At 45.6% G+C, this 26254-nt stretch overlaps 1 protein-coding gene across 5 annotated transcripts in view; it reads left to right on the top strand.

The window, feature by feature from the left end:
- The first annotated feature begins 3353 nt into the window (after positions 1-3353).
- The window catches only part of ATP13A3 (ATPase 13A3), a 137766-nt gene continuing 114865 nt past the window's right edge, over positions 3354-26254 (top strand). For 2 of the 5 annotated variants that reach the window (XM_050963859.1, XM_050963858.1), the window contains exon 1: positions 3362-3431. The gene's annotated coding sequence lies outside the window, so the exon portion shown is untranslated. Of the gene's footprint in view, positions 3432-8909; positions 8949-26254 lie in introns of those variants that run through there. The other 3 variants (XM_050963860.1, XM_050963862.1, XM_050963861.1) reach the window with 3 other exon arrangements.

Below are 26254 nucleotides of genomic sequence, written 5' to 3'. Positions count from 1 at the left end.
GGGGCTCAGGGCTGGGATAAAGGGTGTGGGGTGGTGCTTACCTCGGGGGGGGCGGGGAAAGGAGCTCCGCAGCTCCCATTGGCATATCCCTGCAGCTCCGCAGCGGGGCCAGAGGGCTCTGTGTGCTGCCAGCCCCTGCAGGTGCCACCCCCACAGCTCCAACTGGCTGCGGTTCCCGGCAAATGGGAACTGTGGAGCCAGCCCTTGTGGCGAAAGCAGCACATAGGGCCCCCCTGGCCACCCCATCTCCAGAAGCTGCAGGGACATGCCAGCCACAGCTGGTTAGGGAGCCTGCCAGCCCCACTAATCCCCTCCCCCCAACACCAGCAGGGGTCCCTGGCCACCGTACCCCAGCACCCATGGCACCCGGGACTGCCCCCTCCAGAGCACCCGTGGCCCCAGTTTTAGTTAGGGGTATATAGTAAAAGTCATGGACAGGTCACAGGCTGTGAATTTCTATTTACCGCCCATAACCTGTCCATGACTTTTACTAAAAATACCCATCACTAAAACATAGCCTTACTCATGGTGCATACAATCTAATAAGCAGACAAGATGCATTAAGACATTTAGTTAGGAAGATAACAAGGAAAAATGCTTTTACAGTTTATAGCACTGACTCATCTCTGTAGGTCACAGTGGAAGAAGTGAGTCCTTAGGAGGGAACTGAATGAGGAGAGGATAGCAGTTGGACTGGAGCTGGGGCATTCCATGAAGAGGGGCAGGTGGCAAGAGATGCTGAGGGTAAAGCAGCTGAATGGGGGCACTTTTTTGGTCTGTATTTATATCTTAATTAAATAACACAAACATATACTAGGCATACCTTACAGTTTGTGGGTGCTGAATGCATGGACTTTAAACTCTTTCTGAATTATGATGAATGGAAGGCCTAGTGATCTGCATTTGGGACAGTTGTTTCTCCTACATTTAGCTGTGGGACTTGGATTTCTCACGCGATCTTGATGTTGGACACAGCCGTTTCAGGGTTTCTATTGGACCAATTTTGCACATGGGTACCCCTGCTGAGCCACTACAAATGGCTAAGTCCGCCATTTTCACAAGGGTGGATCTCATCTTAATAGGGAGATTTTCCATGGACAACCTCCTCTTCCTTTCACAATCACATGCTGTGTCAACTGCAACAGTTACTCATATGGAAGAACAAAATTAGGAAGGCATTTAGTGTACTTTTAGCTTCTATCAATGGAATTTAGCAGCTGGAAACAAGGAGGAGGTCAGCACCACTGGACCTGTCAGCTTTCTGCAGCCCACCAGCTACAGCCCTGAGGACCACAGTCTGGAAAATTGTTTTAACTAATCTAACCTATAACTACTGTGCTCTCTGTCTCTGACAGAGGAAAGGGACAGCACCTACGCTTAAATGCTCTCTCTTCTTTATGCCTTGACACCAGGGCCGGCTCTAGACACCAGCCAACCAAGCATGTACTTGGAGCAGCATCTTGGGGCGGGGCAGCACTGGAGGGTTTTTTTCTTTGGTTTGGCCAGGCGGCATGGCACGGCGCGGGGGGCTTGGCTGGGGTTTGGCGGCGCTTGCGGGGGGGGGGGGGGGGAGGATGTTACGGCGGGGTGGCGCTCTTTTTTTTTTTTGCTTGAGGCGGCAAAAATGTTAGAGCCAGCCCTGCTTGACACTGCGTCAAACCCACAATGTAAAGGCCTGTCCAAGACCAACAGCAAACCCCTCTGACAAAGACTTAAAGATGTCTTTCACCCACCAATTGCATAACTTGGCATGCCAATAACTACCAGTGAATTGGCTTAGGACAGGGGTGGGCAAACTGCAGCCCATGGCCAATTGCCACCCCTGTGACGCTGCAGACCCAGCGCTGCTCGCGGAAGTGGCCAGCACCACGTCCCTGCAGCCCTCATGGGGCGGCGGGGGGCAGAGGGCTCTGCACACTGTCCTTATCAGCAGGCACCGCCCCCTGCAGCTCCCATTGGCTGGGAATGGGGAACCATGGCCAATGGCAGCTTTGGGGGAGGTACCTGCAGGCGAGGGCAGCGCATGGAGCCCTCTGTCCCTGTCTCTTCCCCGCCCTGCCCCTGGGGCGGCAGGGACGTGGTGCTGGCAGCTTCCAGGAGCAGTGCAGGGCTAGGGCAGGCAGAGAGCCTGTCTTAGCCCTGCTGCGTGCTGCTGCCACCCTGGAGACGCTCCAGATAAGCAGCGCCAGGCTAAAGCCTGCACCCCAACCCCTTGCCCTGAGCTGCACCCCTCCTGCAACCCAAATCACTGCCCTAAGTCCCCTCCTGCAACCCAACCCCCTGCCCTGAGACCCCTCATATACCCCACACTCCTCCTGCACCCCAACCCCTTGCCATGAGCCCTTTCCTGCACCCCAACCCTCTGCCTCAGCCCTACATTCATGGCCCTGCATGCAATTTCCCCATTCAGATGGGGCCCTCAGGCCAAAAAGTTTGCCCACCCCGGCTTAGGATGACCCCACTCTGGGAAAGGGCAAGAATGCACAGAGTCCCCTGACACTGCCCAAAATACTCCTCCTCTCCTAGCTATAGGTGTCCCTCTCCCACCAGGAACAACCACCTCACAGCACCCTACAGCCACACTTCCTGAGCAACAACCCCTCACACTCTCTTCAACAACTTTCCTAAATACCACACCTCCCCCTGTGCCCAAAGCCCCTCATGCAATCTCCAAGACCTCCAGCGACCCCTCAACAACCCCCAAAGCTCCACAGCATCCTCATCTTCCCAGAATGCCCCACGCCCCCCAACACACCCAGACTCCCCACCAGTTACTTCCACACCCCTCTCCAATGCTGACCCCAGCCTCAGCCCCACCTGACCAGACCCCTCCAACAACCCGAGATCTCTCCTGCTGCCCCAACGGCCCCTCCCCAATCCCAGACCCCCCTGTGCCACCCCGACAGTCCTTCCCCAATCCTGACTGCCCCACCGTGCGGCACCCCCGACCCCTCCCCAATCCCAGACTTCCCCCACCGGCCCAACAGCGCCTCCCCAATCCCAGAACCCCCCGTGCCACCCCGACAGCCCCTCCCCAATCCTGACTGCCCCCCCGTGCGGCACCCCCGACCCCTCCCCAATCCCAGACCCCCCCGTGCCACCCCAACGGCCCCTCCCCAATCCCAGACCCCCCCCGTGCCACCCCAACGGCCCCTCCCCAATCTCGGACCCCCCCCCCGACAGCCCCTCCCCAATCCCGCCCCAGGGGCCCCTCCCTGCCGGTGCCGCGCAGTGCCGTGACCCCCCCGGCCGGCCGGCACTGGGAGCCCCGCGGGGGGGGTTCCGGCACCTGAGGGGTGACGTCACATCCGGCCCCCCCGGCGCGCGGAGCCGGTTGGAAGCGGTTCCCCGCCCGCCGCACACAGCGCGGAGCCGGCCCCGCTCACGCCGCCGGCGCCATGGGGCTGAGCTAGGGGGCGCCGCGCCGCCGGGTGAGTCTGCGGGGCCGGGGAGCACGTGGGCGGCGGGGGGAGCCCCGGGCCGCGCCGCACGCGCCTGCCACGTGCCCGGAGCTGCCGGCGGCGGGCGGGCTGCGCCCCGCGCCCCCACCCCCCGGCCAGCCCCGGCCGCCGCGGGAAGGGCCGGGCCCGAGCCCGAGCCGCGGGGCCCCCAGCAGGTGCGATGGGGGGGGGAGCCTGGATGAGAAACCCCCAAATCGGGACAGCTGGGCCGGCCCTGCCGCTCCGCCGGGTCCCGGGCTGGGTCCGGGTCCGGGCCCCTTCTGCACCCCCAGCCATGGCCTGAGCGCTGCCGCCGGGCCTGGCCCGTCGCCATGGCAGCCCCAGAGCCCGGCCCGGGGTCCTGCAGAGGGAAAGCTCTGCGGGTAAGTGGGCCTCGCACTGCAGGTACCGGGCGGGGGGCCGGGGGCCACAGACACTTCTGTGCCGCTCGCTCAGGGGCCTCCCAGCCCCAGACTGACCCTGCGCTCCCCAAGGCCAAGGAGCCCTGATGCCCCTGCCTCCAGCGGCACGGCACAGCACGGCACGGCACGGCACGGCGCTATTTGCCAGTTTTTGAAGAAAAAAAAATTCTCAGCACTTCTCTGCCGCACTTTTTTGTTATCTTTCATTCTTATATTTCTTTTAGGAGGTCCCCTCTCCTACTATCATCCCTGAGGTTTTTGGTTCCCTACTGGCCATGCCCCTCCCCAACTCTGAATTGTAGGTACATTTCAGAGTATTACGTACAGCCCTTAGGGTATGTCTGCACTGCCCACCTTACAGCACGGCCATGGCAGCGCGGTGATGTGGGCAACGTAGTCATGCTGCATCGCCAAGGGAGAACTCTCCTGGGCAATAAAAAATAACTGCCCTGAACAAGGCGTGAAACAGGCGCAACCCCCCGCCATAACGCACTCTCTAGATTGGCGCTTTTCAGCACTAAAACTTTTGTAGCTCAGGGGTGTGTTTTTTTCACACCCCGAATGACAAAGTTTTAGTGCTGAAAGTGGCAGGTAGACACTGCCTCAGACATAGGAGCCTTTCGGGTTTCAGTTCTGGTGAAGGATCGTGGAACCCTATGTATTTCCATGTCTCCGTGCATTTTTCCACTCAAATGGGAGGATTTCACAGAATTGGCCTAGAACAAGTCCTAGTCAAAGCAATAAGGAACAAGAAGAGCCGAGCTACAGACTGTGTTAGATTTACTTACTTTTGGAATATAACTGAATTTAAATTTTAGTAAAATATCAAGCCCATTTGTCTTTTACTTAGGTGTAAAAATTACCTTCAGCCAATAGGAATGCTTTCATGGAACCTGTGCAATAAGGTAGGGTACATAAGAACGGCCGTACCGGGTCAGACCAAAGGTCCATCCAGCCCAGTATCTGTCTACTGACAGTGACCAATGCCAGGTGCCCCAGAGGGGGTGAACCCAACAGGTAATAATCAAGTGATCTCTCTCCTGCCATCCATCTCCATCCTCTGACGAACAGAGGCTAGGGACACCATTCCTTACCCATCATGGCTAATAGTCATTAATGGACTTAACCTCCATGAATTTATCCAGTTCTCTTTTAAACCCTGTTATAGTCCTAGCCTTCACAACCTCCTCAGGCAAGGAGTTCCACAGGTTGACTGTGCGCTGTGTGAAGAAGAACTTCCTTTTATTTGTTTTAAACCTGCTGCCCATTAATTTCATTTGGTGACCCCTAGTTCTTATATTATAGGGACAAGTAAATAACTTTTCCTTATTTACTTTCTCCACACCACTCATGATTTTATATACCTCTATCATATCCCTCCTTAGTCTCCTCTTTTCCAAGCTGAAAGGTCCCTAGCCTCTTAATCTCTAGAGTGATTTAAATCATTAAATGGAAAGTCTTGATTTAAATAATCTATTTTAATCAACTTTGCTATTTAGATTTCAGTTATTTTCTAAAGAAAGGTGCATTCTCATTGGTTTATAAAACCATTAAAATATATTAACTGGAATTAATTAAACACATTAAATAGCATATAAAATTTATTTTTATTGAACAAAACAACCGTAACTGTCTGGGATACATAAACTTCTCTTATCCAAACATATTTCACATTTACAACTAAATTATAAGAAGTTTAGTCCTTAACACATTTTGTATTAAATTTGGATTTCATTTTAAATAGTTTTTTTTTAAAAAAAAACTTATAATTTAAATGACAAAATAAAAAAAATCCAATTTAACTAAAAAGATCTGATTTTTTTATTGTTTCCAAAAAAAAAAAGATTTTTATCCAGCCTGAAATGTGGTCTTTTCTGTACATAAAAGTTGTACTGATTTAGTTAACTTGGTGCATTTACCTTGTGTGAGCCTTCTTGTTTATGTCTACATTGGCAACTGAGCAGCAAAACTTTTCTCTTTCAGAGGTGTTAACCGTCCCCTGACACCTGAAAGACAAAAGTTTTGCCATGACAAGTAGGTGCTCCTGCCGACAACGCAAGATGCTGCTCATTGAGGTTGGAAGTTTTTTGTCAGCAGGAAAGTCGATAAAATAGCAGCTACACTGCATGACTTTTAGCGACACAGCCATGTCGCTAAAAGCTGTGTAGTGTAGACATAGCCTAAGAGTGCTTTACATGAGTGACTGAAGCTATGTTAATATAAAGTATTCTTATAACAATTTTAGAGGGTCCACTTGAGGGCTACACTGATTTAATTAAACACGTTTCTAAACAGATTTATTCAAATTTAGTACAATTTTTGTGTGTAGACAAAACCTGAAATGCTTACATTGTCTCTCTCATCCTGAAGGATCACAAAGCAATTTATAACTACTGCATTCTATACATTTCACTTGTCACTGAAATGCTTCCACTTCTGCGGTGAAACATGTCTTTGAGAACAGTTCACAGTAATGCCTCACCACAATTTAAGACAGGCAGTGAAGAAAACTATGACCATTTGTAACTTCCAGGGAATTATAGGTAGGCAGAATGTAATCAGCTAAAGTGAGATTTAGCCAGGGCTCTAGTTGCTTATACTCTTGCATACTGTCACTGTTTTAGTGACCACAGGGGTCAAGACTTTGCTATTACATCTCATTCCAAAAGCACTCACTGCAAATCTGGCTCTTCCAATCATCCAGTACTCCTAACATCAGGTACAGACACTAATTCAGAGGGAAGAACACCACTTCCTGCAACCCCCTGAATTTTCCCCATCCAAGGACTGCTGAAGAAGCTTGACCATGGTTTCTGAGGTCTGATTAAAATCAGAACTGGAGGTGGTATTTAGCAGTAAAACCCTGAGGAAAACTGCTCTGATAGTGCTCCTGTAAAGTGCTTTTCAGGAATCAACAAATTCAATCAAAAGTACGAAATAGCTACCTGAGAAACCTGGATCTGAAGAATGCAGGCTTCACTAACACCTTGGTCTTTCAGCAGCTTGACACAGCTGTTAATGTAAAATGTTTTCAATTTCTCCAGTATCATTAATTGAATTAAATATATTAATTATTAAGTGACTGCACTGTTAACCCCAGATATAACCTGAATTAGTGTCTGGCTAACTCTATTGTAGGGTAGCGAGTATTCTCATTAACAAATCCCTTGAATTTTGCTCCTTGATTAAACTTCACCTTTATGTATAACTGAGGCAATACTGTTACTTTCTTATGACATCAGGTACGTTCTTACTGTTCAGTAAAACTGCAGTTTATACCAACGCAACCATGAGTTGTTAACTTTTGCAAGAAATGTATTCCCTGTAAGGAACCTTCATATCTGTTCAGTTTTGATAGGATATGGTTCAGCTGAGTTTAAGAACTTAAAACTCACCTGATGTTCAAGTTTTCCAGTTGTATTTAGACCTTTCGTTGCTTTCTTGTATGTTTTCAAATTTATTTAAAAGCATCTATCCCAGCTGGCTCCTCGTATTTATGTAACTGAAGTATGTAATCAAGGATGATAATTCCAAACTATAACCGCTTTAAACCCTGTTAGCAACAGCGCAGCAAAATAACCTCTCTCAAACATCCACCCTCTATCCCTCAACCCATCTCCTTAGCAAAGGCCTGGGAATGAGCTTGACGTGAGCCTTGCAGCATCTTCCGAAGGTCAATAAATCAGCGTTTTATCAGACCACGAAGGAGATCATGTTCAAGCATTGAGAACCCTTCAAGGACCCAGCCACCAACCTCTGCTATTTGGAGTTGTTGCAGTATATCACAGGCAGAGAGAGACACTTCATTAGCTAGGTTCCAAACCATTTAGGGCTTTATGGGTCTAAATTAACAATCTAAACTCCATCAGAAAACTAATTGGAAGCTAGTGCACTCACGGAGCGCACAGCATGCTCTCTCTGTGAATGGCCACTGGACAGGCGTGCCACTGCATTCTGCATCAAACTGCACTAAACACCTATACATCAGAAGCTTAGGATGTTTGTATCTGAATAGTTCTCTCATCTTTTCCATTTTATTTTTCAGAACAAATGGCAGATCTTATTCTGAAGTCTTACATAGTATCTTTAGCAACTGAGACAAAGGAGTCTTCTAATTTTAACTCCTTCAATCCACTAATTTGCTTCTATCCTTTCCTTCTGTGTACTGATGTTTGGTAATCACCAGTCAATCATACATTTGCATGATTGATCAACTTTCACATTTACTACCTTTATAGTCAGAAACAACCACCAAGTGAATTCAGCATTGTGAAAACTGAAAAACAAGATGAGCTCAGTAGCTTTGGACAGAACCATATTATCAGATACCCTGTCCAACTTCCAGAAGTTCCTGAATTCTAGAAAGCCAAGGCCTCTCACAATTTACAGCTTTACCTACTGCGTCCCTCACTCTCCACATGAACAGTCAGTGATAGTTGGTTAGCCCACTAGGCATGCCTTTGTCATTGGTAATCACTCAATCCATTCCCTCTTCCCCTCTAGGCTTCTATCTAGACAGTTCTAAATCTTTGGTTTCCTCATAAGCAAACCTTGATGTTGTTATCACTTCTCTTTTAAGTTCTTAGACTAGTTAGTTTTTATTAATTAGGTTCTAATTTTTGTTTCAATTTAAAATAAAAAATTTCCTATATATGGTCATGTAATTACTTCAGAATGTCACAGAAGTACCAAAAATGAAAAAAGCAATAACATCCCCTGAAAAAATCCACCGTGCTGGGTTTTTAACAACATTGCTACTCCTATGTTTAGTGAGTATAGCTTCAGACCATCTGATCATAGTTATCCAAGTCTAATGTTTTAATTGTTTTTCCTTGTGGTTTATTAAAATATTATATTTTGAATGCTGAGAAGTCTGGTTCAGTTGTTGCGTAGTTCTAGAAAAAACAGCTGTGAAGACATTTATCACTTTGTATTGTCAGAGTGGTGTAGTGTTTAGTCTCAACTTTTTTGGTTTGCCAGTGCAACTGAAACTAAATGTCAACTATTGTTTTAACCACCCCCCCCCCCCCTTTTTATTGCAGGGGACTCAGAAGCTGAATCTAGTCCACATTGAATTTTCAGACAGGTTAGCCATGCTTTTTTGTGAACAACTACATTTGAAAGCATTGCTGCTTTTCTTCAATTACCTTTTAGAATAAAGTTGACTTTTGTAAAACATTGTCCTCCTAGGGTAGATGATGAGATTACTTTTTAACTTGTGAAAAACAGATGGCCACATCTGTTTTACTCTTTTTTTTTAACTTCTTGAAGAGTTAGATACTGTAAGTTGCAGTTACTTATGCTTCTGCTGTTCTCAATCTATGGATCTTTACTCTTTTCTTCACTTTGGGTTTATGTGCACTTGACTTTTACCTAGGCTAAGCCCTAACATAATGCACAAACTTCTGTAGAAAGAAATAAATGTTTGGGCACTTTTGAGGGTAGCTTTCACAGTGTATTTACTACTGTGAGTTAATTGGCAATCAGTCCACTTGAGAGTTTTGGTTTTTTTTAAAAAAAGTCTACTGTAGACATATCCTTCAAGAGCCAAAGAGAAGTATTTCACTTGTGAACTTAATGATGTCTGGTTTAGCTTCTCATTTTCTGCTCATAATTCTGTAATCAGCTAGGATCATCTCTCCCTTTACCCCCGATTCTTTTTGATTGTTAAGATGGCTTGCTTGTGTATGATAGATGTCTAGCATTTTGTACAGTGTTAGGCCTGGTCTACACTAGAAAATTAGGTTGGTTTAACTATGATGGTCTGGGGTGTGAAAAATGCACACCCCGGAGTGGTGAAGTTAAGCTGACCGAAGTCCCTGTGTAGATGGCACTAGGTTGACAGAAGAACTCTTTTGTTGACCTTGCTACTGCCTCTCGAGGTGGTTTACTTACACTGATGGAGAATCTCTCCTGTCGGCACAGGTAGCCGCTACACTGAAGCACTGCAGCGGTGCAGCTGTGCTATTGTAGTGTTTTAGGCAAGTCCTCAGCGTAGTCACCTGTTGGAAGAACTCTTGTGTCTATATAATAGCACATGTCAATGCCACCCAGCAGTTTAGGGCGGCAAGTGAAAAATGCTGTACTAATAACAATACTGAGCACTTCACAAAAGTGGTTAAGCATTATTATACCTGTGTTAGATGGGGAAGCTGAGGCACAGAGAGGTTAAATGACTTGCCCAGGGTCACACAGCAAGTGGTAGAGCTGAGAGAAGAACCAAGGTCTTCTGTCAGTCCAGTGCCGTATCTCCTGGCCCATGCTGCGTCCTGTTACTTGTATACGGCCAACTATATGTGAGGTGCTTTAACGATAGGTAAGAAGGCACAGACTCTTGCCTCAAAGAACTAAACAGTCTAGCTAGATAATGCACAAACATATGAATGGTGGAGCGAGAAGTGACAAAAGCAGTCTAGTTTAATGATCTGCTCAGGCCTAATTTTATAGCCCAACCCAGAAGCTGACCCAAACTTGACCCAAGAATGTCTAGTGTTTTCAGAACCCATAGGACCCAAACCTTTGTCAGCGCTACTGCCACCTCATCCTTGGGGCTTGGATTGATGGGGGCTTTCTGCTCCCTGTGTCTGTGATCCATCTCTGGTCACCTCCTGCCCTTGGAGTTGTCATGGCAGTGGCTGCATGCCCTGCTTCTGCCAGATACTGCAGCTTTGCTGAGCTGTGTGTGCTGTGGAGTGAGAAGTGTAGTGACTCATTGGCATGCTCGCTTTGCAGCATGCACAACGCGCACCAACGTGGGTGGTAGTTGGCAGGAGTGGGGCACACGGCTGCCCCTGTGCTGACCCCCCAGGCAGGAGGAGGTGAACAGAGATGACTCACGGGAGCCCCAAAGGGTCAGGTTATTTTTCAGATCCAACCTGATGCTAGTATGTTTAAACAGTGAAGTTTAGAATACATTTTGCCTTGTTTTTTTTAATATTCAATAGCAATTGCAGGGGAAATTTTAGAAAGGCAGAATGTGATTACCAAAATAGGAATTTGGTTAACATATTTGGGTTAGCATTTCTAAACTTGTGAAAAATTCCACAGGATCTGGACCTTACTTTTTCTTCTTATAGAACGCACCTCTAAGAAGGCAGTTCCCCCAGTCACCTGGCTTGGGCACCAGTTCAGTACTGGTTCAGAGAAGAATCATGCATTGTTCTTATTATTTGTATTATCATAACTGTACAAACAGAACAAAAGAGAGTTCCTGGCCAAAGATCAAGTCAAGTCACCAACACAATGACATAGGGAAGGGTAGGAGAGATGTCCTGGAAGCCAAATTTAGGCTGCTAGGGAAGAGACTGAAATCCAGGACCTCTATGGTGGCATTCTCAGAATTGCTCCCAGTTCCACGCGCAGGGCCAGGTAGGCAGGCAGAGCTTCAGAGTCTCAATGCGTGGATGAGACGATGGTGTAGAGAGGAGGGGTTTACATTCATTAGGAACTGGGGAAACTTTTGGGATAGGGGGAGCCTATACAGGAAAGATGGGCTCCACCTAAGCCAAAGTGGTACCAGACTGCTGGCACTAAACATTAACAAGGTTGTAGAGCAGTTTTTAAACTAGGAGATGGGGGAAAGCCGAATGCTGCAGAGGAGCATGTGGGTTGGACACAGACTACTCTTAGGAGAGAGTCTGATGTTAGAGAATCTCCAGGTTATAGTCAGGAGCAGAGAACGGAAGAGGATAATGTAAGGGCCAGATCAAATGATAAACAGTCACATAAAAAAGAATCTGGCATATCAGAAAAGGGCGACAGATAAACAGGGACAAGTTTTTAAAGTGCTTGTACACAAATGCTAGTAGTCTAAATAATAAGATGGGTGAACTAGAGTGCCTTGTGATAAAGGAGGATATTGATCTAATAGGCGTCACAGAAACCTGGTGGACTGAGAGCGATCAATGGGACACAATCATTCCAGGGTACAAAATATATCGGAAGGACAGAACAGGTCGTGCAGGGGGAGGAGTGGCACTATACGTGAAAGAAAATGTAGATTCAAATGAAGTAAAAATCTTAAGCGAATCTGCATGTTCCATAGAATCTCTATTGATAGAAATGTCATGCTCTAATAAAAATATAACATTAGGGATCTATATTGACCTGACCAGGACAGTAATAGTGATGATGAAATGCTAAGGGAAATTAGAGAGGCTCTCAAAATTAAGAACCCAATAATAGTGGGGGATTTCAGTTATCCCCATATTGATTGGAAATATTTCACTTCAGGATGAAATGCAGAGATAAAATTTCTTGATACTTTAAATGACTGCTTCATGGAGCAGCTGGTACGGGAACCCACAAGGGGAGAGGCAACTCTAGATTTAATCCTGAGTGGAGCGCAGGAGCTGGTCCAAGAGGTAACTATAGCAGGACTGCTTGCAAATAGTGACCATAATATAATAACATATAACATCCCTGTGGTGGGAAGAACGTCTCAACAGCCCAACACTGTGGCATTTAATTTCAAAAGGGGGAACTATACGAAAATGAGGGGGTTAGTTAAACAAAAGTTAAAATGTACAGTGACTAAAGTGAAATCCCTGCAAGCTGCATGGGCCCTTTTTAAAGACACCATAATAGAGGCCCAACTTCAACGTATACCCCAAATTAAGAAACACAGTAAAAGAACCAAAAAACGGCCACCGTGGCTTAACAACCATGTAAAACAAGCAGTGAGAGATAAAAAGACTTCCTTTAAAAAGTGGAAGTCAAATCCTAGTGAGGTAAATAGAAAGGAGCACAAACACTGCCAGCTTAAGTGCAAGAGTGTAATAAGAAAAGCCAAAGAGGAGTTTGAAGAACGGCTAGCCAAAAACTCCAAAGGTAATAACAAAATGTTTTTTAAGTACATCAGAAGTAGGAAGCCTGCTAAACAACCAGTGGGGCCCCTTGATGATCAAAATACAAAAGAAGCGCTTAAAGATGATAAAGTCATTGCGGAGAAACTAAATGGATTCTTCGCTTCAGTCTTCGTGGCTGAGGATGTTAGGGAGATTCCCAAACCTGAGCTGGCTTTTGTAGGTGACAAATCTGAGGAACTGTCACAGATTGAAGTATCACTAGAGGAGATTTTGGAATTAATTGATAAACTCAACATTAACAAGTCACCGGGACCCGATGGCATTCACCCAAGAGTGCTGAAAGAACTCAAATATGAAGTTGCAGAACTATTAACTAAGGTTGTAACCTGTCCTTTAAATTGGCTTCGGTACCCAATGACTGGAAGTTAGCTAATGTAACGCCAATATTTAAAAAGGATCCCGGCAATTACAGACCGATAAGTCTAATGTCGGTACCGGGCAAATTAGTCGAAACAATAGTTAAGAATAAAATTGTCAGACACATAGAAAAACATAAACTGTTGAGCAATAGTCAGCGTGGTTTCTGTAAAGGGAAATCGTGTCTTACTAATCTATTAGAGTTCTTTGAAGGGGTCAACAAATGTGGACAAGGGGGATCCAGTGGACATAGTGTACTTAGATTTCCAGAAAGCCTTTGAGAAGGTCCCTCACCAAAGGCTCTTACGTAAATTAAGCTGTCATGGGATAAAAGGGAAGGTCCTTTCATGGATTGAGAACTGGTTAAAAGACAGGGAACAAAGGGTAGGAATTAATGGTAAATTCTCAGAATGGAGAGGGGTAACTAGTGGCGTTCCCCAAGGGTGAGTCCTTGGACCAATCCTATTCAATTTATTCATAAATGATCTGGAGAAAGGGGTAAACAGTGAGTTGGCAAAGTTTGCAGATGATACTAAACTACTCAAGATAGTTAAGACCAAAGCAGATTGTGAAGAACTTCAAAAAGATCTCACAAAACTAAGTGATTGGGCAACAAAATGGCAAATGAAATTTAATGTGGATAAATGTAAAGTAATGCACATTGGAAAAAATAACCCCAACTATACATACAATATGATGGGGGCTAATTTAGCGCCAATGAGTCAGGAAAAAGATCTTGGAGTCATTGTGGATAGTTCTCTGAAGATGTCCACGCAGTGTGCAAAGGCGGTCAAAAAAGCAAACAGGATGTTGGGAATCATTAAAAAGGGGACAGAGAATAAGACTGAGAGTATATTATTGCCCTTATAAATCCATGGTACGCCCACATCTTGAATACTGTGTACAGATGTGGTCTCCTCACCTCAAAAAAGATATTCTAGCACTAGAAAAGGTTCAGAAAAGAGCAACTAAAATGATTAGGGGTTTGGAGAAGGTCCCATATGAGGAAAGATTGAAGAGGCTAGGTCTCTTCAGCTTGGAAAAGAGGAGACTAAGGGGGGATATGATAGAGGTCAGTAAAATCATGAGTGATGTGGAGAAAGTGGATAGGGAAAAGTTATTTACTTTTTCCCATAATACAAGAACTAGGTCACCAAATGAAATTAATAGGCAGCAGGTTTAAAACAAATTTTATATGTATTTTTTTATATAAATAAAAGGAAGTTCTTCACGCAGTGCACAGTCAACTTGTGGAACTCCTTACCTGAGGAAGTTGTGAAGGCTAGGACTATAACAGCGTTTAAAAGAGAACTGGATAAATTCATGGTGGTTAAGTCCATCAATGGCTATTAGCCAGAATGGGTAAGGAATGGTGTCCCTAGCCTCTGTTCGTCAGAGGATGGAGATGGATGGCAGGAGAGAGATCACTTGATTATTACCTGTTGGGTTCACCCCCTCTGGGGCACCTGGCATTGGTCACTGTCGGTAGACAGATACTGGGCTAGATGGACCTTTGGTCTGACCCGGTACGGCCGTTCTTATGTTCTTATGTAATTTGTTGTAGAAACTGATTTTTCTTGCAGGTCTTCTCTCCCAGTACGGAGCTGGGCTGACCGTGCTTAAGCTCAGAGATCATGGTCCAATTTAAGAAATGGTTGTAGAATACACCTTTTGTACCAACTTCAAGAAGTCTTCACTCCCATCTGGCACTAGAAGTAGTAGAAATTATAGTGTTTGAAGTATGAACCAGGGCACACAGCCAACATAGTGTTGAAAAAGCCAAAGGTGTTGAATTGTTCATTTTCCTATCCAGTCATCGATGTTCTAGCTTCTGCTGTTCTGGAAATTGTTTGTTTATGGGAAATGCCACTTTCCATTTACACTCTTTCTTCCACTCTACTTCCATACTAAATGTTTCTAACTCTCACACTTCTCATCCATTTCTGGTCTCTTCTATTTCACTGATGACTAAATATTTTTGGCTTTTTGGCTTTTCCAATGCCTATCTCAGCAATGAATAAATAAATTATTTTATAACATTAGTCTGGAAGGTGAGTTACAGATTTTTTCAAGTGGAATAGTAATTTATTATACCTGTCTTTTGTGCAGTGATGTTGCTAGGCCTTTGACTTTCTGAGGTTCTTGTATGGTCCTGTATTGTTTTATCTGAGTGCCTCAGAATCTTTTAATGTATTTATCAACCCAACATCCCTATAGACTAGAAAAATGCTATTATTCCCATTTTATGGATGGGGAACTGAGGCACAAAGACACTAAGGCCCATATAATTAAATGTATTTAGTCACTTAAATACCTTCAAATATCTGGACTTAAGTTATTTGCCCAAGGACACATAGGAAGTCCATGGTAAAGCAAGGAGTTGAAATGGGACAAGGCAAGTTCCAGGCTAGCGACCTAACCACTGGACAATCCTTCCTTTTCTAGAGGACTTTAGATCCTCGTGATGCTGCCTCTTTGTCAAATACAAAAAGCAGTTAGATTCTACACTTTTGCTTGGCTAAAGTTAGTTTTAGAAAGTGGACATAAGCTATTACCTCTAGAAGCGCTGAATTCAACAACTTTTGCCTTATCAGATTTAAAGAAAACCCAGCGGAAATGTTCTAAAACTTTCCTTACTGAGTTTCAATCTGCTTTGTCTTTCTTTATGCTAGAGAAAAGTAGGAAAAATACATTCCTCAATATACTGAGGGAGGCACTTCTTAAAGCAAAAGCAATTTTCCTGAAATTAAAAGATTCAGGAAGAATTTTCTAAAGATTTACTTTCATTTCCATGATTAGCTTGGATTTCTTTCCACTATCTCACCCCAAAACACACATTATGTAGCTACTGCTTAAGTACACACCACACTCTTTAATGCAGTCTCTGAGGCTACAATCATGCAAGCACTTGAATTACACCCAGTAAATTGAATGTGTATGTTCAGGCATACCTACGCTACAGTTGCTAAGTGGCACTGGTATGGAGCTGCAGCTATGCTGTTGTTGTGCTGTAGTATAGATGCTTTCTACATTGACGGAAGGGGTTTTCCGTTGATGTAGTTAAACTATCACTCTGAGAGGTGATAGTTAGATGGAAGAATTCTTTCATCAACCTAGCCATGTTTACTCTGGTGGCTAGGTCAACCTAACTACAGCGCTCAAGGCTCAATAATTTTCACAGTGCTGAGTGACATAGCTAGGTTGATCTAATTTTTAAGCATAGACCAGGCCTAACTATTTGGAGCATCAGGGCCTTAGACTGTGAGCTCTTTGGGGTGATAACTGTCTTTTACTACAAATACATAGGGTGCCTATTACAGCTCGTCCTTGAGATAAATCTGTATATGCAGTTGACATGGTAGATCTTGAAAGTTTAAATACCCCTCCCTCCCCCCAAAAAAACCCCAACAAACCCCAACCAAACAAAACTAAAACCTGTTGATTTTATAGCTAGTTACCTAATAGTCTTTCCTAGATAATTGTGTTTGAATGTTTAAAATTGTATGCTGAAGTGTTTCATGTTTCAGGTTGTTGTACAGTAAGATAAAAATGAAGAGTTTCATTGAGGAAAAGCTACGTCCTTTGTTAAGTAACCTACATATCTGAGAATAAGGATCAGTTGATGTTAATCCATGGTTCTATCCTCGTGGTTGCTGTGACGAGAGAGAGCTGGGGGGAATCCTCTCTCCCCGCCATAGCCCCGAGCCAGCCTGCATCCCAAACCCCTCACCCCCGCCCACACCTGCAGCTGGAGCCCCCCTGCACCCCAAACCCTTGCCCCCTCCTGCACCCCAAACCCCTCATCCATAGCCCCACCCCAGAGCCCTCACCCCCAACTGCACCCCAACCCTCCGTCCCAGCCCTGAACCCCTCATCTTTGACCCTACCCCAGAGACTGCACCCCCATGCACCCCAACCCACTGTCCCAACCCTGAACCCCCTCCCACACACCAAATCCCTCAGCTCCACTCCCCATCGCATGAATTTTTTATGTGCACCAATATGGGTGCACATAAACAGGGTCATGTCACACATCACCTCCATATTGGTGCACATAACAAAATTCTTTCTGCACGTGTGTTGGAAAAATTAGAGGTAACATTGCCGTGGTTGTATTCTGCTCGCAGCTCTGAAATGGTCCAGTCCCTAACTGAAACTCGACTCCAGCCTCTTACCCCAGCAGAGAAAAGAGACCAGTAACAGACTGTACATGATGCAACAGCTGCGGTAGAATTACTGCTTAAGTTTCTGCATTCATTTTAAACTATTTTAAGAATAGCTTATCAGAGTGGCTTTCCTAAGTTAAAATTATGTTTTGAGTGATCCCTGTGTCAAATGCCAGAGGCTTAAGTGGTCATAAACATACCTAGTTTTGTTACTTCTGATTCATTCACTTGTTTTAAAACTGTTTGCATGATCCTTAATTCTCTATCCCTTCGAACCTGCCTTCTCCAAATTAAAAAACAAACAAACACAATTTATGTCAGTGGCCTTTTATTTATTTGGGAAATAGGGTGATTTCTCAGTGCCTTTATTTATTTATTTTATTTTTTAAGAGCACAGATTACTGTATCAGAAAAGCATGACGTGTTTATCTTTTATGGAATGAGTATATAGAACAGACCTGCACAACTCGTAAAGTGGTGAGGGCCATATTACTCCAAAGAAAACAGCTGAGGCAGAACCCCCCTGGCCCTGCTGAACCTCTCCCCCAGAGCTGCCAAGCCCCCCTGCCCCCGAAACACAACACACACCCCCAGCACCGCCCACCCCACGGAAACAAACCCTCCTTCCCCAGCGCTGCCCCACCAAAACAGCGGTATTGAACCTTGGTAATATGTTATAACGAGCCCCTAAGGTAGTATAATTAAGATAAAAGAAAAACGTCTTTTTGCTAGAAGTAGAATAAGATCTTCCCCTCACTTTGTAATCAATTGCCCAGTTGAATGAATGAGGTGTGACTGAAGAAGGCGTGGAAGGCAGCACCTCCAGACAGCTGCAACCCTTGGAGAGGGGGTGGGAACCAGACTAGATCAGTAGAACAGGTCAGCCACTGACTCCTTGATTGCTTCCTCAGCCCCCCACCCCCTGGCTTGCCTACTCAGCCCCGGCCACTGCCTGCCCGCTCGTCTCCTTAGCCCCCCCCCCAGCTCGCCTCCTCATCCCCCGCCACTTCCTACCCGCCCCTTCAGCCCCCCTCCCTCACCCACTGCTTATCTACTCACCCTCTGCTGGCTGCACAGTGAGCCCATGCAGGCTGCATGCGGCCCCTGGGCGGCATGTTGTGCAGGCCTGTAAGAACGGCCCTACTGGGTCAGACCAAAAGTCCATCTAGCCAAGCATCCTGTCTTCCGACAGTGGCCAATGCCAGGTGCCCCAGAGGAAGTGAACAGAACTGATAATCATCAAGTGATCCATCCCGTCACCCATGTCCAGCTTTTGGCGTACTGAGGCTAGGGACACCATCCCTACCCATCCTGGCTAATAACTATTGATGGACCTGTCCTCCATGAACTTAACTAGTTCTTTTTTGAACCCTGTTATAGTCTTGGCCTTCACAACATTCTCTGGCACGGAATTCCACAGGTTGACTGTGTCTTGTGTGGAAAAAATACTTCCTTTTGTTTTTTTTTTCAATCTGCTCCCTATTAATTTCATTTGGTGACTCCTAGTTTGTATGTTATGAGAGGAATAAATAACACTTTATTTACTTTCTCCACACCAGTCATGATTTTATAGACCTCTGTCATATCCCCCTTTAGTTGTCTCTTTTCCAAGCTGTAAAATTCCAGTCTTATTAATCTCTCCTCATATGGCAGCTGTTCCATACCCCTAATCATTTTTGTTACCCTTTTCTGAACCTTTTCCAATTCCAATATATCTTTTTTGAGATGGGGCAAGCACATCTGCTCGCAGTATTCAAAATGTGGAGGTACCATAGATTTATATAGAGACAATATGATATTTTCTCTGTTCTTATCTGTCCCTTTCTTAATCATTCCCAACATTCTATTTGCTTTTTTTGACTGTTGCTGCACATTCAGTGGGTGTTTTCAGAGAACTATCCACAGTGACTCCAAGAACTTTTTCTTGGGTGGTAACAGCTAATGTAGAGTCCATCATTTTATATGTATAGTTGGGATTATATTTTCCAATATGCATTACTTTGCATTTATCACCATTGAATTTCATCTGCCATTTTGTTGCCCAGTCACCCAGTTTTGAGAGATCCTTTTGTAGGTCTTTGGAGTCTGCCTGGGACTTGACTATCTTGGGTATCTTGTATCATCTGCAGATCTTACCACCTCATTGTTTACCCCTTTTTCCCAATCCTTTATGAATGTTAAATAGGACTGATCCCAATACGGACCCCTGTGGGACACCACTGTTTACCTCTCTCATTCTGAAAACTGACCATTTATTCCTACCCTTTGTTTCCTATCTTTTAACCAGTTACCAATCCGTGAAAGAACCTTCCCTTTTATCCCATGACAGCTTACTTTGCTTAAGAGCCTTTGGTGAGGGACCTTGTCAGAGGCTTTCTGAAAATCTAAATACACTGTATCCCCTGGATCCCCCTTATCCATCTGCTTGTTGACCCCCTCAAAGAATTCTGGTAGATTGGTGAGATGTGATTTCCCTTTACAAAAACCATGTTGACTCTTCCCCAACAAATTATGTTTATCTATGTGGCTGACAATTTTGTTGTTTATTATAGTTTCAACCAGTTTGCCTGGTACTGAAGTCAGGCTTACAGGCCTGTAATTGCTGGGATCATCTCCGGAGCCCTTTTTAATAATTGGCATCACATTAGCTATCATCCAGTCGTTTGGTACAGAAGCTGATTTGAATGATAAGTTACAAACTACAAGTATCAGAGGGTAGCCGTGTTAGTCTGGATCTGTAAAAGCAGCAAAGAATCCTGTGGCACCTTATAGACTAACAGAGGTTTTGGAGCATGAGCTTTCGTGGGTGAATACCCACTTCCTCAGATGCATGTAATGGAAATATCCAGGGGCAGGTATATATATGTGTGCTAGCAAGCAAGCTAGAGATAACGAGGTCAGTTCAATCAGGGAGGATGAGGCCCTGTTCTAGCAGTTGAGGTGTGAAAACCAAGAGAGGAGAAACTGGTTCTGTAATTGGCAAGCCATTCACAGTCTTTGTTCAATCCTGAGCTGATGGTGTCAAATTTGCAGATGAACTGAAGCTCAGCAGTTTCTCTTTGAAGTCTGGTCCTGAAGTTTTTTTGCTGCAGGATGGCCACCTTAAGGTCTGCTATAGTGTGGCCAGGGAGGTTGAAGTGCTCTCCTACAGGTTTTTGTATATTGCCATTCCTAATGTCTGATTTGTGTCCATTTATCCTTTTCCGTAGAGACTGTCCAGTTTGGCCGATGTACATAGCAGAGGGGCATTGCTGGCATATGATGGCGTATATTACATTGGTGGATGTGCAGGTGAATGAACCAGTGATGGTGTGGCTGATCTGGTTAGGTCCTGTGATGGTGTCGCTGGTGTAGATATGTGGGCAGAGCTGGCATCGAGGTTTGTTGCATGGATTGGTTCCTGAGCTAGAGTTATTATGGTGTGGTGTGCAGTTACTGGTGAGAATATGTTTCAGGTTGGCAGGTTGTCTGTGGGCAAGGATTGGCCTGCCACCCAAGGCCTGTGAAAGTGTGGGATCATTGTCCAGGATGGGTTGTAGATCCTTGATGATGCGTTGGAGGGGTTTTAGCTGGGGGCTGTATGTGATGGCCAGTGGAGTCCTGTTGGTTTCTCTCTTGGGTTTGTCTTGCAGTAGGAGGCTTCTGGGTACACGTCTGGCTCTGTTGATCTGTGTCCTTATTTCCTCGTGTGGGTATTGTAGTTTTGAGAATGCTTGGTGGAGATTTTGTAGGTGTTGGTCTCTGTCTGAGGGGTCAGAGCAGATGCGGTTGTACCTCAGTGCTTGGCTGTAGACAATGGATCGTGTGATGTGCCCGGGATGGAAGCTGGAGGCATGAAGGTAGGCATAGCGGTCGGTGGGTTTTCGATATAGGGTGGTGTTAATGTGACCATCACTTATTTGCACCGTGGTGTCAAGAAAGTGGACCTCCCGTGTAGATTGATCCAGGCTGAGGTTGATGGTGGGGTGGAAGCTGTTGAAATCATGGTGGAATTTTTCCAGAGTCTCCTTCCCATGGGTCCAGATGATGAAGATGTCATCAATGTAGCGTAGATAGAGAAGGGGTGTGAGTGGACGAGAGCTGAGGAAGCGTTGTTCCAGGTCGGCCATGAAGATATTGGCATATTGTGGGGCCATGCGGGTGCCCATAGCAGTGCCACTGATCTGGAGATATATATTGTCATCAAATTTGAAATAGTTGTGTGTAAGTATAAAGGCACAGAGCTCAGCAGCCAGTTGTGCTGTGGCATCATCAGGGATAGTGTTCCTGACAGCTTGTATTCCATCTGTGTGTGGGATGTTTGTGTAGAGAGCCTCTACATCCATGGTGGCTAGGATGGTGTTTTCTGGGAGGTCACCAATGCATTGTAGTTTCCTCAGGAAATCAGTGGTGTCGCGGAGATAGCTGGGAGTGCTGGTGGCATAGGGTCTGAGTAGAGAGTCCATATATCCAGACAGTCCTTCAGTGAGAGTGCCAATGCCCGAGATGATGGGGCGTCCAGGATTGCCGGGTTTGTGGATCTTGGGTAGTAGATAGAATAACCCTGGTCGGGGCTCTAGGGGTATGTTGATTTCTTCTGGTGTTAGTGTAGGGAGTGTCCTGAGTAGATGCTGTAGTTTCTTAGGGCTTGTCTACATCAGAAAGTTGCAGCGCTGGTGAGGGAGTTACAGCGCTGCAACTTTGAAGGTGTACACATCTGCAGGGCATCACCAGCGCTGCAACTCCCTGTTTGCAGCGCTGGCCGTACTCCCGTTTTGTCTCGGGTGTAGAGGATCCAGCGCTGGTGATCCAGCGCTGGTAATCCAATGTAGACACCTACCAGCGCTTTTCTTGACCTCCGTGGAAGGAGGAAGCCTCTGGTAATCAAGCTGGTCTCCTTTCCCGGTTTGCTCTCTCGTTCCCGGAACCCCGAGCAAGCAGGTCTCCTTCCCTGCGGTTTGCTGGGTGGCTCCGGGAACGCGAGAGCAAACCGGGAAAGGAGACCAGCTTCGCCGCGGTTTGCTGGGTGGCTCCGGGAACGCGAGAGCAAACCGCGGCGAAGCTGGTCTCCTTTCCCGGTTTGCTCTCTCGTTCCCGGAACCCCGAGCAAGCAGGTCTCCTTCCCTGAGGTTTGCTGGGTGGTTCCGGGAACGCGAGAGCAAACCGGGGAAGGAGACCAGCTTCGCCGCGGTTTGCTCTCGCGTTCCCGGAGCCACCCAGCAAACCGCAGGGAAGGAGACCTGCTTGCTCGGGGAACGCGAGAGCAAACCGCGGCGAAGCTGGTCTCCTTTCCCGGTTTGCTCTCGCGTTCGCCGAACCACCCTGCAAACCGCAGGGAAGGAGACCTGCTTGTTCGGGGGTTCGGGGAACGAGAGAGCCAACCGTGAAAGGAGACCAGCTTCGCCGCGGTTTGCTCTCGCGTTCCCCGAACCTCCCTTGAAGCCGCCCAACAGCGCTGCAGTGTGGCCACATCTAACACCACTTGCAGCGCTGGTTGCTGTAAGTGTGGCCACTCTGCAGCGCTAGCCCTATACAGCTGTACTAATACAGCTGTAACAACCAGCGCTGCAAAATTTTAGATGTAGACATGGCCTTAGTGTATTCCTCAGTGGGATCTGACGGAAAAGGATAAATGGACACAAATCAGACATTAGGAATGGCAATATACAAAAACCTGTAGGAGAGCACTTCAACCTCCCTGGCCACACTATAGCAGACCTTAAGGTGGCCATCCTGCAGCAAAAAAACTTCAGGACCAGACTTCAAAGAGAAACTGCTGAGCTTCAGTTCATCTGCAAATTTGACACCATCAGCTCAGGATTGAACAAAGACTGTGAATGGCTTGCCAATTACAGAACCAGTTTCTCCTCTCTTGGTTTTCACACCTCAACTGCTAGAACAGGGCCTCATCCTCCCTGATTGAACTGACCTCGTTATCTCTAGCTTGCTTGCTAGCACACATATATATACCTGCCCCTGGATATTTCCATTACATGCATCTGAGGAAGTGGGTATTCACCCACGAAAGCTCATGCTCCAAAACCTCTGTTAGTCTATAAGGTGCCACAGGATTCTTTGCTGCTTTTACAAACTACAGTTAGTAGTCCTGCAAGTTCACATTTGAGTTCCCTCAGAACTGTTGGGTGAATACCATCTGGTCCCGGTGACTTATTACTGTTTAGTTTATCAATTTGTTCCAAAACCTCCTCTAGTGACACCTCAATCTGGGACAGTTCCTCAGATTTGGCACCTAAAAAGAATGAGTCAGGTTTGGGAATCCCCCTTACATCCTCAACCGTGAAGACCAATGCAAAGAATTCATTTAGTTTCTCTGCAATGGCTTTATTGTCCTTGAGTGCTCCTTTAGCATTTAGATTGTCCAGTGGCAAGCTTCCTGCTTCTGATGTACTTAAAACTGTTTAGCCTTTGATTAGCTGTTCTTCAAATTCTTTTTTGGCCTTCTTAATTAGCTTTTTACACTTCATTTGCCAGAGTTTGTGCTCCTTTCTGCTTTGCTCACTGGGATTTAACCTCTACTTTTTTAAAGGATGCGTTTTTGCCTCACTGCTACTTTTACTTTGTTGTTTAGCCATGGTGGCTCTTTTTTGGTTCTCTTACTGTTTTTTAATTTGGGGTATACATTCAAGTTGAGCCTCTATTATGGTGTCTTTAAAAAGTTTCCACGCAGCTTGCAGAGATTTCACTTTTGGTGCTGTACCCTTTAATTTCTGTTTCACTAAGCTCCTCATTTTTGTGTAGTTCCCCTTTCTGAAATTAAATGCAAGTGTGCTTGGGTGGCTGTGCTGTTTTCCTCGTCAGGGGGACATTAAATTTAATTATGTTATGGTCACTATTATCAAGCAGTCCAGCTATATTCACCTCTTGGACCTGATCCTGTGCTCCACTTAGGACAAAATCAAGAATTGCCTGTCCTCTTGTGGGTTCCAGGACTAGCTGCTCCAAGAAACAGTCATTTAAGGTGTCAAGAAACTTTATCTCAGCATCCCGTACTGGGGTGATATGGGGATAGTTGAAATCCCCCATTATTATTGAGTTTTTTATTTTAATAACCTCTCTAATCTCCCTGAGCATTTCACAGTCACTATCATCATCCTGGTCAGGTGGTCAGTAATATATCCCTGCTGCTATATTCTTATTAGTACAGCTTGGAATTACTATCCATAGAGATTCTGTGGTACAGTTTGGTTCATCTGAGTTTTTTACTTGATTTGATTCTACGCTTTCTTTCCCATATAGTGCCACTCCCCACCAGCACGACCTGTTCTGTCCTTCCCATATATTTGTACCCTGGTATTACTGTGTGCCATTGATTATCCTCATTCCACCAACTTTCTGTGATGCCTATTATAGCAGTATCCTCCTTTAATACGAGGCACTGTACTTCACCCACCTTATTTTTTAGACTTCTAGCATTGGTATATACACACTTTAAAAACTTGTCACTTTTTAGCTGTCTCCCATTACATGATGTATTTGAATGAGACTTTTGTTCATTTGACTGTTTCTCTTCCTACCTGTATTTTATCTTCCATACTCTCCTCCTTACTAGGATATAGAGAATCTCCATTAGTAGATCCTCACCTAAGGGGTGTCTCTATCCGAACCATGTGCTCCTCCGCACCTGTTGGCTTTCCCCCAGCCCGTAGTTTGAAAACTGCTCTACACAAACATCTATCTAGATGTCTTGAGAAATCCTTAACCTTTGCAGCAGGCAGGCAAGTCACCATGCGGTTCTCCCGGTCATTACAAACCCAGCTATCTATATTTCTAATGAACTAATCTCCCATTACTAATACCTGTCTCTTTCTAATAACTGGAGTTCCCTCGCCCAAAGAGATATCCTCAGTGCAAGAGGATCTCACGTCATCCAGAAGGAGAGTCCCAACAGTGGGATTGTTTCCCTTTGCTCTAGTTGGATGTTCTCCTTCCCTGAGGCTTTCATCCTCCTCCGCAACACAGAGGCTGTCAGATCAGGGGTCGGACTGTTCTACTGTGTCTCGGAAAGTCTCATCTATATACCTCTCTGTCTCCCTTAGCTCCTCCAGCTCAGCCACCCTGGTCTCCAAAGCCTATACACAGTCTCTGAGAGCCAGGAGCTGAATGCACCTATACTGCACCTGCCCATAGGGCAGGTAATCAGACATGCTGCAATAAACTGGGTAGCCCCCTCTCTGTTGCTGGACTTCTGCCTGTGTTATCTTTTTACTCCTGCCGCTGGTTCCTTTGTTGTTTTGTTTTTATCTGGGGGTGTTTTTTGGCTTAAGTTTAAAGACGTTTAAGGAATGTTAAGTGTATGTAGCCCCCCTCCCCGCACAATGCTGTAAACTCCCTCGCAAAATTCCCCTGTTACCTAGCTCCTCTGGTCGCTTAGAGGCGGGCTTTTTAAAGCTCTAGTCTTCCTGAGGAACCCTGTCCCTCGGTTAAGGGTTGATGGGTGCTAAAAGGCTTAGCGATCAAAGCCTCATTAAGAAGCTCTCAGTTCTCAGCCTTGCCTAGTAGGCCGCTAGGCTCAGCACCCACACAGTCCTCCAAACAAACAGACCACACCGTATATTTTAGTCCAACAGCAAACACATCACAGCACATACAAACACACACACAACTGACAACAGACTTATCCCAAGGGTCACGTAATTGCTCTTTCACCTGGAGAACTCCCTCGCAAAACTCCACTGTTAGCCGCTCCTGTTTGCATAAATTGAGAATGTTCTGACCTTGAACATTGTCTTCCGCAAGTTTCCCTAGATGAACAGTTTTCCTCCTTTTTACAGTTGGGTCAAAAGGCATTACAGATAAGTGTCAGGTTAATGATTACTGTGCTATTTTAAAGCTGAATGGAATATACACTATTCCAGTTAAGCTTTAGTTTTTGCAATTTGTTTTGGTAAAATACCAAAAACAATGAATTAATTGATTGGATTTTTATTAAATAATAATAATAATAATAATAAAAAAGCACAAGCTAGAAGTGTCTTATTTCTTACCTTATCTTGGTGGAGGAG

This window comes from Gopherus flavomarginatus, chromosome 8 (genome assembly GCF_025201925.1).
Source record: "Gopherus flavomarginatus isolate rGopFla2 chromosome 8, rGopFla2.mat.asm, whole genome shotgun sequence".
Taxonomy (NCBI): Eukaryota; Metazoa; Chordata; order Testudines; family Testudinidae; genus Gopherus; species Gopherus flavomarginatus.
This window is presented reverse-complemented; position numbering and strand designations above follow the sequence as displayed.